The sequence below is a fragment of the Portunus trituberculatus genome, chromosome 24, assembly GCF_017591435.1.
Source record: "Portunus trituberculatus isolate SZX2019 chromosome 24, ASM1759143v1, whole genome shotgun sequence".
NCBI lineage: Eukaryota > Metazoa > Arthropoda > Malacostraca > Decapoda > Portunidae > Portunus > Portunus trituberculatus.
Genome location: NC_059278.1, coordinates 6,420,576 through 6,430,575, shown reverse-complemented (window position 1 = coordinate 6,430,575; position 10,000 = coordinate 6,420,576). Strand labels below are relative to the sequence as shown.

At 39.8% G+C, this 10,000-nt stretch overlaps 1 protein-coding gene and 1 pseudogene across 1 annotated transcript in view; both read left to right on the top strand.

Moving 5' to 3' along the window:
* Positions 1-10,000, top strand: part of LOC123508450 (visual system homeobox 2-like) — a gene marked incomplete at its 3' end in the record, with an annotated part of 55,731 nt that overhangs the window by 3,423 nt on the left and 42,308 nt on the right. The gene's annotated exons all lie outside the window — the stretch shown is intronic.
* Positions 769-854, top strand: LOC123508494 (annotated as a pseudogene).

The window sequence follows — 10,000 nt, the reverse complement described above, 5'->3', positions numbered from 1 at the left end:
CAATGATGTTAATAAGTAATGCTGGTGAATAATGTCATAATTGTTCGTAATGGTAGCAGTACAGTGACGAACCTATCATTATCTTTCCCATTTTTCTCAACACAAGTCATAAATTTTGTGACGTATTACTAATTATTAATTCATGAATAATTGTACATTTCAAGCTGGAAAATAAAAGAAATTAGTTGATTATTAAAAGTAATCACATTAAAAATGATTTATGGTACACCACAAAACAACCATCTAACACTCCGGTATGCTTTTGTCTTTAAGAATCATAGCTCTGTGGTTGACTAAAGGAATTGTTCAGCGGTTGTGGCATTAGACATCTCCGGGAAACTACGACTTCGATAGCGTCTCCGCATTTTGTTTGTGTTATGACAACTCTTATACTTCACACGAACCATTAAGAATCAAATAAGAAAATTGTTTTCGTATTTTTTTCTCTTTCCTATTTACGTTGCTTTAATTGTGTGATAACTGTCAAGTAGCACATTGCACATCACGGTGAAACTCATCATCACTGCTATCATTATTGGTGGTGGTGGTGATGATACTTGTCATAGTAGTAGTAGTAGTAGTAGTAGTAGTAGTAATAGTAGTAGTGGCAGTAGTAGTAATAATAACAATAATAATAATAATAATAGTAATAATAATGATAATTATAATAATAACAATGATAATAATAATAAAAATGATAATAAAATAACAACAACAACGATGATAATAATGATAAAAAAGGTGATGACACACACACAAACCTTACAATGCTTTGCGCAGTGGCAGTATCGTAACCAATGAGGTTTAACCGAGGTGCAATTATTGCTAGTTGAAACACACACACACACACACACACACACACACACACACACACACACACGCACACTTTTCTACTGTGGAGAAATCAAGAATCAAAGAATGATAGCAACATTCATGATTTATAAATTCACTTCACTCTACTTCAGGTTCTATGAGTGAGTCAGGTAGGAAAAGTGGATATATTTGAACTAAAGTGGACTTCTTATACGACAATGTTTACTGAATCATTTACCACACAAGAATTATCATTTCTCAAAAGGTCACACGGTATATATAATCATGAAACAATTAACTAAGCTTAGTCTAGACCGTATGCAGATAAACTTTGTGAATATGAGTACACAATAAGTAAAGAAAATTGACAAATGAAGATGCATAGAATATTATTTATGACGTCGCATATATTATCACTCAAATGCCCACAAACGCTATAATCATGAAAAGAAATAACGGTTTATCTTGAACAGTATATAGGAAATTGACTTTATGAATACACGTATAACTGACCTGATAATAAACAGACGAACTGGCTGAATTAATTATGAGGCAAATCAAACAAAATACCGTTGCAATAAACAACAATAACCTTCCATACTTTAATGAATTTTACACCGACATCATCATACATTTCAAATTTATGTGTGAGCAATTTAAGCAATTTTATTCAGTGTCATGTTGCATTTACCAGTGTGCGCGCAACGAACAACAAATAATTGAGCGAGATAACCACACTCTTCTGCATTATACAGCGCTATTTAGTGCAGAAAGAGGCGCATTTCCGTACTATACTTAGCGAACGTTAAAGTGTCGCGGTAAGAAGTGTTGTTAGTGTGTGTGTGTGTGTGTGTGTGTGTGTGTGTGTTAGAGAGAGAGAGAGAGAGAGAGAGAGAGAGAGAGAGAGAGAGAGAGAGAGAGAGAGAGAGAGAGAGAGAGAGAGAGAGAAATTAATAAAGCGAAATCGATCATCAAAAAAATCTAAATCTAAAACTTTACAATTCCCTTCCTCCTCTCTCTCTCTCTCTCTCTCTCTCTCTCTCTCTCTCTCTTCCACCACGGCATCCCTCTCTCACTCCCCTTAGTTCGTGATTTACCGTGGCGCTGTCACCAAGAAGACAGGCAAACATTTTATCACACCTACGTAAAGCGCCGCGTATCCTCCATCCTCTGAAACACTTCTAGCCGTACCTCCACTACTTTCAAAACACTCTAGTTAAAGCTACGCGGGTCTTTAAGATTAGTTTTACGGTTCTAGTGGCAGATTAACAAGATTTCTACATTACCGACGGCAGAAGCAGTCTTGAGACCTCGCCTAATCGTCGTTGTGGCTTTACAAAATAGTCGCGTGGTGATCTTCCGACGCTGGAAAAAGACTCGTGTTAACAGAATGTGTATAAAATCAACCTATCGGAAGAAAAGTACTATTACTAACGTATCTGCTGCTGTTACTACTACTATCATTACTACTACTACTACTACTACTACTACTACTACTACTACTACTACTACTACTACTACTACTACTTCTACTACTACGAAGACGACGATGACGGAATACAATGGTCAGAGAGAGAGAGAGAGAGAGAGAGAGAGAGAGAGAGAGAGAGAGAGAGAGAGAGAGAGAGAGAGAGAGAGAAGGCAAATCAGAGGTTTTCCCATCAGCTGGCTGCCTCGAGGAGAAAAGAAGGGATAGGGAGAGAGAGGAGGAGGATGGGAAGAGGGGAGGAGGAAATATGGGAGGGAGTGAAGAGATAAATTAGGGTCTAGAGAGAGAGAGAGAGAGAGAGAGAGAGAGAGAGAGAGAGAGAGAGAGAGAGAGAGAGAGAGAGAGAGAGAGAGAGAGAGAGAGAGAGAGAGAGAGAGAGAGAGAGAGAGAGAGAGAGAGAGACGGCATGAAGGCTACAGGGGAGGAGGAGACAGAGGGTTGGAAGGAGGGATAAATGTAAGGGGGGGAGTGGAATTCGAGGGAGGTGAAAGGGGAAGGAAGGGAGCGAGGGAGAGAGCAAAGGAGAGAGGGAGAGAGGGGGTAGGGAGGAGCGTCAGAAGAGGAGCAGTGGTGTAGGATAATCAGAACGTTTTGGTTTAGTCATCACAGGAGGGCATTTCGAGTAGCGAGGATCCTACGAAGTCCTTGGAATTTATCTGTGCATTTCTGTAAACTCATCCTGTTTCGTTTCATTCTGTATGTATGCATCCTCTCTCTCTCTCTCTCTCTCTCTCTCTCTCTCTCTCTCTCTCTCTCTCTCTCTCTCTCTCTCTCTCTCTCTCTCTCTCTCTCTCTCTCTCTCGTCTCAAGTGAGTTACGGCAGGCTCAAGAAGGCTTTGTTTTTGGCTTCTCATAACACTAAAAAGTCGCGGCTGAGGGAGGGCGTGTCAGGACGGCCATTGTCGGAATTACTCTGTGTTACTTTGTGTTACGCTTCAGCATGTTACCCTCAAGTGTTACTCAACGACCCTGCGCTCAAGTGAGTTACTTACTTTGCCTTGCTTTCTTGTCTTCTTACTCCCTCTCCGCTCCTCCTACACCTCCACCTCTTCCTCTTTCTCTTCCTCCTCCTCGTCCTCCTCGTCCTCCTCGTCCTCTTTCTCCTTCTCCTCCTTCTCTTCCTATCCCTTCTCTTCGTCCTTCTGCTAAATATTTTCTTTTCGTTCACAAATTTCCTGTAGTTCTTCGTTTCCATCATATGAACGTATATGTTGAGATTATAAGGAGTTATTTGTGTGTGTGTGTGTGTGTGTGTGTGTGTGTGTGTGTGTGTGTGTGTGTGTGTGTGTGTGTGTGTGTGTACGTGCGCGCGCGTGGCGTATGAATATGTGTGTGAGTTAAGGCACGTTTGAAACAACAAATGTAGGAATATATTTACGTGTGTGTGTGTGTGTGTGTGTGTGTGTGTGTGTGTGTGTGTGTGTGTGTGTGTGTGTGTGTGTGTGTGTGTGTGTGTGTGTGTGTGTGTGTGTGTGTGTGTGTGTGTGTGTGTGTGTGTGTGTGTGTACGTGTGAGAGAGTATATGTAAAACGAGCCAAACCAGGTTGAGGGGAAAATTATAAACAATTTGCAATTTAGATTATGTGTCCCGCCCAGCTCTGTTCTCGGGTTATGAAGTGGCGGCCGCTGCCCTTCCTCTCTCCTCTCGCCCTCCCTGCTTCTGACGCCGCCACCTCCCTTCCCTGGTCTCTCCCTGACACACTAAGGACCTCTCGCTTCTCATCCCTCCTTCCTCTTCCTGTCTGTCTATCTATATGTAAGTCTCTCTCTCTCTCTCTCTCTCTCTCTCTCTCTCTCTCTCTCTCTCTCTCTCAAGGCAAAGCTTTCTGATTTATTTTCACTTGCTTCTCTGGTTCAGTAGCTATCCTTTTTATACATTTCCTTGCTGTTCAGTTGGAAACGTGTTTCCATAGAGTGCGTTGACAAACCGTTCTATTCTTTCCTTCACAGACTCACTCGCTGCCCCCTCAATTCTTACCTTCACGCCTTTAACGTTATTCATCTCTCTTGTCTCAAAACATAAAAATATAGGAAAATTATGGAACCTGCATGAAGCGAACAGGCAAACACGCGGCAATCAATCGGTGAGACAAGCCTATTTATTTCTGCCTATCATCGCCATCCAGGTATTTGTCAAAGCTCTCTAACAACCTGCTTACCAAAGCCATTCCATTTATCCAGCGCTTTATTTCAACATCAATTTCTTCTCTCTTTTTTTAAATCTAACTTTCTTATTAAGCTTGAATTCATTATTTCTTATTCTACCTTGGTTACTTACTAATCCTGAGAATTTTCCTTATTTCATCCTTTCTATTTCCTTTATACCACGTAATGACTTTTTAATATAACTAAGCGATTCATGTATCTTTCATGCACTTGTATTCCGAAACACTCTGCTCCCTCATGACAACTTTCAATGGCCACTAATATATAACTAGCAGGGTTCTCAAGATTGTTTTTACTCTTAATATCATAAAAATTTTGTGCATCTATCCCTGGAAAGAAATAAAGCACTCTCAAAAGTCCGCTTACTTTAAATACATGAAAGCTTTTGAAGTTCGTCGGGTTGCAGAGCGGAAACTTCAAAAATACGATCCTCAGACTAATATGTAATCCCTAGTTCCGTCCCACAATCAGCTAAAACTTTCTCTGACCTGTTAGTGCCTTCCATTGCAATGCTGCCAAGCTTGCATCACTCACTTCTTTTTTATTTTACTTTCATTGTCTTGTTTTTTTTTTCTATGCTTCGTTTTATCCCACTCCTTATTTTACCTCCTTTTCCGTCCCGCTTTCCCTCCAATTTATCTTCCTCTCTTATTTTTTTACCATTCGTTTCTCTTCTTTTCCCATTTTTGCCTTTCCTTTTCCTCCTTTTTTTCTAGTTTTCCTTTCATATTTATTTTCTGCCAAGGAGACTTCTCTCTTGTGTGTGTGTGTGTGTGTGTGTGTGTGTGTGTGTGTGTGTGTGTGTGTGTGTGTGTGTGTGTGTGTGTGTGTGTGTGTGTGTGTGTGTGTGTGTGTGTGTGTGTGTGTGTGTGTGTATGTGTGTGTATAGAAACAACATCATGTCGCGATTCGATTTGTCTTTACTGTCAATATTTTATTACTGTTATAGCTACGATGTGCGTTACTGTCAATCATACCAGGAATATGGTGAAAAAATGGAGATGAATAATTAAGTGAACGAGAGAATGAATTAATGTCTGAAAACAATTAAATGCAAAACTATATTGCTAATTTCCGATGAACTTAAACGTAAAAGCAACAATGATATAATAATAGTAGCAATATTGATAATAATAGTAATAACAATAATGGTAATGATAATAATAATAATAATGATAATAATAATAATAATAATAATAATAATAATAATAATAATAATAATAATAATAATAATAATAATAATAATAATAATAATAATAATAATAATAATAATAATAATAATAATAATAATAAATGATAATAATGACAATAATAATGATAATAACAACAACATTAGTAGTAGCAGAAGTAGTAGTGGTGGTAGTAGTAGTAGTAGTAGTAGTAGGAGTAGTAGTAGTAGTAGCAGTAGCAGTAGTAGTAGTAGTAGTAGTAGTAGTAGTAGTAGTAGTAGTAGTAATAGCAGCATTACTAGTAGAACCAGTAGCAGCAGCAGCAGCAGCAGCAGCAGCAGCAGCAGCAGCAGCAGCAGTAGTAGTAGTAGTAGTAGTAGTAGTAGTAGTAGTAGTAGTAGTAGTAGTAGTAGTAGTAGTAGTAGTAGTAGTAGTAGTAGCAGTAGTAGTAATAGTAGTAGAAGTAGTAGTAGTAGCAGTAGCAGTATTAGTGGGAAGAGGAAGAAGAGGAGGAGGAGAGGAAGGAGGAGAAAAAGGAGCAGAAGGATAAAGAACAAGAACAAGAGCAGATAGAGCAGGAGTAAGTAGAACATAAGGAGGAGGAGGAAAAAGAGGAGGAGGAGGAGAAGAAAGAAGGTGAAAAGAAAATAGAAAGAAAAGACGATGAAGAAAAGCAAAAGGAAGAGAATAAAGCAGAAAAATACACATGCAAAACACTGGACCATAACGAGGAGGAGGAGGAGGAGGAGGAGGAAGAGGCCAGGCCATTAACAGTGCTCTAAAAAGGTCAACTAGGCAGGTAATTGGCATTTGAGAATAATAAGGTAAATTTGGGAGCGAGGGACAAAAAATGTATAAACGCAAAGTGCAAGGGAAACAAAAAAAGAAAAGGAAAAAAAAAACTAATTTGCGCTACAGTGCCAATTTTGAGAACTTAATGGCGGAAAAATTTGGCGGTAATTAAATGAGGGAACAACAAGTCTGCGGCGCGAGGCAAGATGCAGATTCGCTCGTGTTTAATTCACAGACAATTCGCGAAAATTAATTGTGTATAATTCTGCAGTACTTTATATTTTTCTTCTGAAGGAGGAAGTGGTGAAAGGGGAGATGGAGAGGGAAGGGTTAGAGGAAAACTATGTTGGCGTGTTGCTCTCTCTCTCTCTCTCTCTCTCTCTCTCTCTCTCTCTCTCTCTCTCTCTCTCTCTCTCTCTCTCTCTCTCTCTCTCTCTCTCTCTCTCTCTCTCTTCTACAACAAATTTACCGTTTCAACATTCAGTTCAAATAACAAACAAATACGGTAAATAGATCAAAATACTTCACGTACAATCCTCACGAACGAAACAAAGACAAACATTATGACGGAAACTCATATTATGCAGGTTAGCGTCTAAGATTATTCCCGTAATAAAAAATAAATTAGAAATAATCAGATGTCCTTAAAAATGATAAATAAAAAAAACTTTCGCACTTCTCAAATAAACGCTCCGTAAATATCTCCACTTCTCGTATTGATACATTGAATATATCTAAAAAAAACATTATCGTAGTCTACAAACATAGCAAAAAAACAAAACTTGCATGTGTGTTTCTTTTTTATTGTATTTTGTTTTTTCCTACTGTGGTCCTTTCTATTGTGTCAAAAATTAGGACCAAATATATCGTGGCAAAAAACAGCGACACACAATCTTTTTATTGCAGCGGCAAAAATGTAAATGCCTTTATATTTCAAATCTACACAGAGTGGTCCCAAAATTTGCCAATAAACCTGGTGTTACTTTATTTTATTTTACCATTTACTGGCGCCCTCTGTTGAAAGGAAAAAATGCGTTACTCCGCTGAATCGATACATTTTGGCGTACAAACCCAACTATGCTGCTTTCTATGTGCGTGTGTGTGTGTGTGTGTGTGTGTGTGTGTGTGTGTGTGTGTGTGTGTGTGTGTGTGTGTGTGTGTGTGTGAGAAACAAGCAAAATATAAGTGGAAAATATGAAGCAAATATTTCCGATAACAAATATTTCAAGTGTTATTTTTTAAATGAGCAAACAATGTTTCTTGTGTTTGTCGACTGGAAAAATTTGCAACTCTCTCTCTCTCTCTCTCTTACACCCTCCACGCACGCCCCCCCGTCCTCTCTCCCACTCCCCTAACACTAACGGGGCTCCTGGAGTGATTCTATCTGACACTCAATTAGCCTAAATGATGGAATTAACATAATTGCTGGTACCTGTCCTGCCGGCTTAATTATGCCCGAATTAGAGCAGCCGGTCAGTGGGTGTTACGTTCGCTCTAATATTTTCCCCTTCACATATTGGGAGAAGTGATTTTTTTTTCCTGTGTTGAAGGGGAATGAGAAAGAGAGAGAGAGAGAGAGAGAGAGAGAGAGAGAGAGAGAGAGAGAGAGAGAGAGAGAGAGAGAGAGAGAGAGAGAGAGAGAGAGAGAGAGAGAGAGAGAGAGAGAGAGAGAGAGAGAGAGAGAGAGAGAGAGAGAGAGAGAGAGAGAGAGAGAGAGAGAGAGAGAGAGAGAGAGAGAGAGAGAGAGAGAGAGAGAGAGAGAGAGAATGAAATAAGGGGGACGAAATGGGGAACGGGGCTTAGAGTGCATGATGAAAGAGGAGAGAGAGAAAGAAATGAGAGGAAAAGTAGGAGGAAGAGGTAGGGGGGGGAGGGTGAGGGACGCGAGGGACAGAGGCGAGGGTGCGGGAATAAGAGATGGTAGAAAAAAGGAAAAAGGGGAGGTGAAATAGAAGAGGAGGAGGAGGAGGAGAAGGAGGAAATAATCAAGCAAATCAAACCGTGGGAATCATGAAATATAACTTACCTTATCAACCTACGCCTATAATGTTTACCTGCCCATCCAATTATGAAAACCTACTCTTAACACAATAAATCAAACGAAACCTACCTAACACCAAAGGATGAATAATTAACCTCTTCAGTGCCATGACGCATTTCCATATTCATTCTGCTTCCTATTTGGTGATTTAAAATAGTGAAAACTCTGGCCATTAATCTTCATCCCCATAGAACTTAGTAAATAAAATCGTCTAATCACACACAAAACTCATGATAAAAATACATCTCAGTACTGAAGAAGTTAAGCAACTTTAGGCAACTGGTCTTGAAAACAAAACTACAGAAATAAATACGATCAGTAGCTATAAGGAGGAAAGGAGGGAAGGGAGAGAATGAAGGGAGGGAATGGTAGAACAATCAGTCAGGGTGTCTCGTTCAGTCTTACTCTACTTCGTGTGATTGGTTATTCAAATTCACCTCTGCCATACCCACAGGAGACAAGGAAGACAACGGAGAGAGGGAGGGGGAGGGGGAAGGAGGAGAAAGAAGAGAAGGAGAGGTGATGACTAAGAAAGAGGGAGAAAGGTAAGAAGAGAGGAATGAGAGAAAGGGAGGAATGTAAGGAAAGAGAGATAGTCAGTGAGAGAAATATGAGAGAGGGAGGAAGAGAAGAGGAGTATGGTTGAGAAAGAGAGAGAGAGAGAGAGAGAGAGAGAGAGAGAGAGAGAGAGAGAGAGAGAGAGAGAGAGAGAGAGAGAGAGAGAGAGAGAGAGAGAGAGAGAGAGAGAGAGAGAGAGAGAGAGAGAGAGAGAGAGAGAGAGAGAGAGAGAGAGAGAGAGAGAGAGAGAGAGAGAGAGAGAGAGAGAGAGAGAGAGAGAGAGAGACTAATGATGATGGTAGAAATACCTCGCAAGGAAAAAGGAAATAAAAGAACGAAAGAAAGGAAGAAGATGAAAAAAAAATGAAATAGGAAATGAAAAAGAAACAGTTCGCTACAAAAAAAAAAATATTGAATTACATCCATTATTCAGTTCGTCCAATATGGAATGAAAAAATATATATGAGAAAAAATATATATACGAGGCGACGCGGAGCCAACGATGAGCTACATGTAATTAATATTTTTTCTCATTTTCCACCAATTCGAAGGCGCCATCATTAAGCAGATTGGTTCCTTATAGAATTACGCCATATTGGTACACGTTTCACCCCACCACTACCCCCCCACACTCCTCCTCCTCTTCCTCCCTTTCCTTTTCCTCCTCCTCCATGTACCGAGTTTACCCTCCTCCTCCTCCTCCTTCTCGTCCTTCCACCCAATCATGTTCGAAAATATTAACACCTCTTGGAATTCACAGACACGCCAACAAACAAACACACACACACACACACACACACACACACACACACACACACACACACACACACACACATTCACTACCCTCACTTCCTTGATTAATAATTTCATCATCATTAAGACGTACTCAGTGTCACCTGTTTGGATACTCTCATTACTCATTCACACTTGTTCGTACCTGTGTCACACCTCTCCCTCTCTCATTTGCTAATA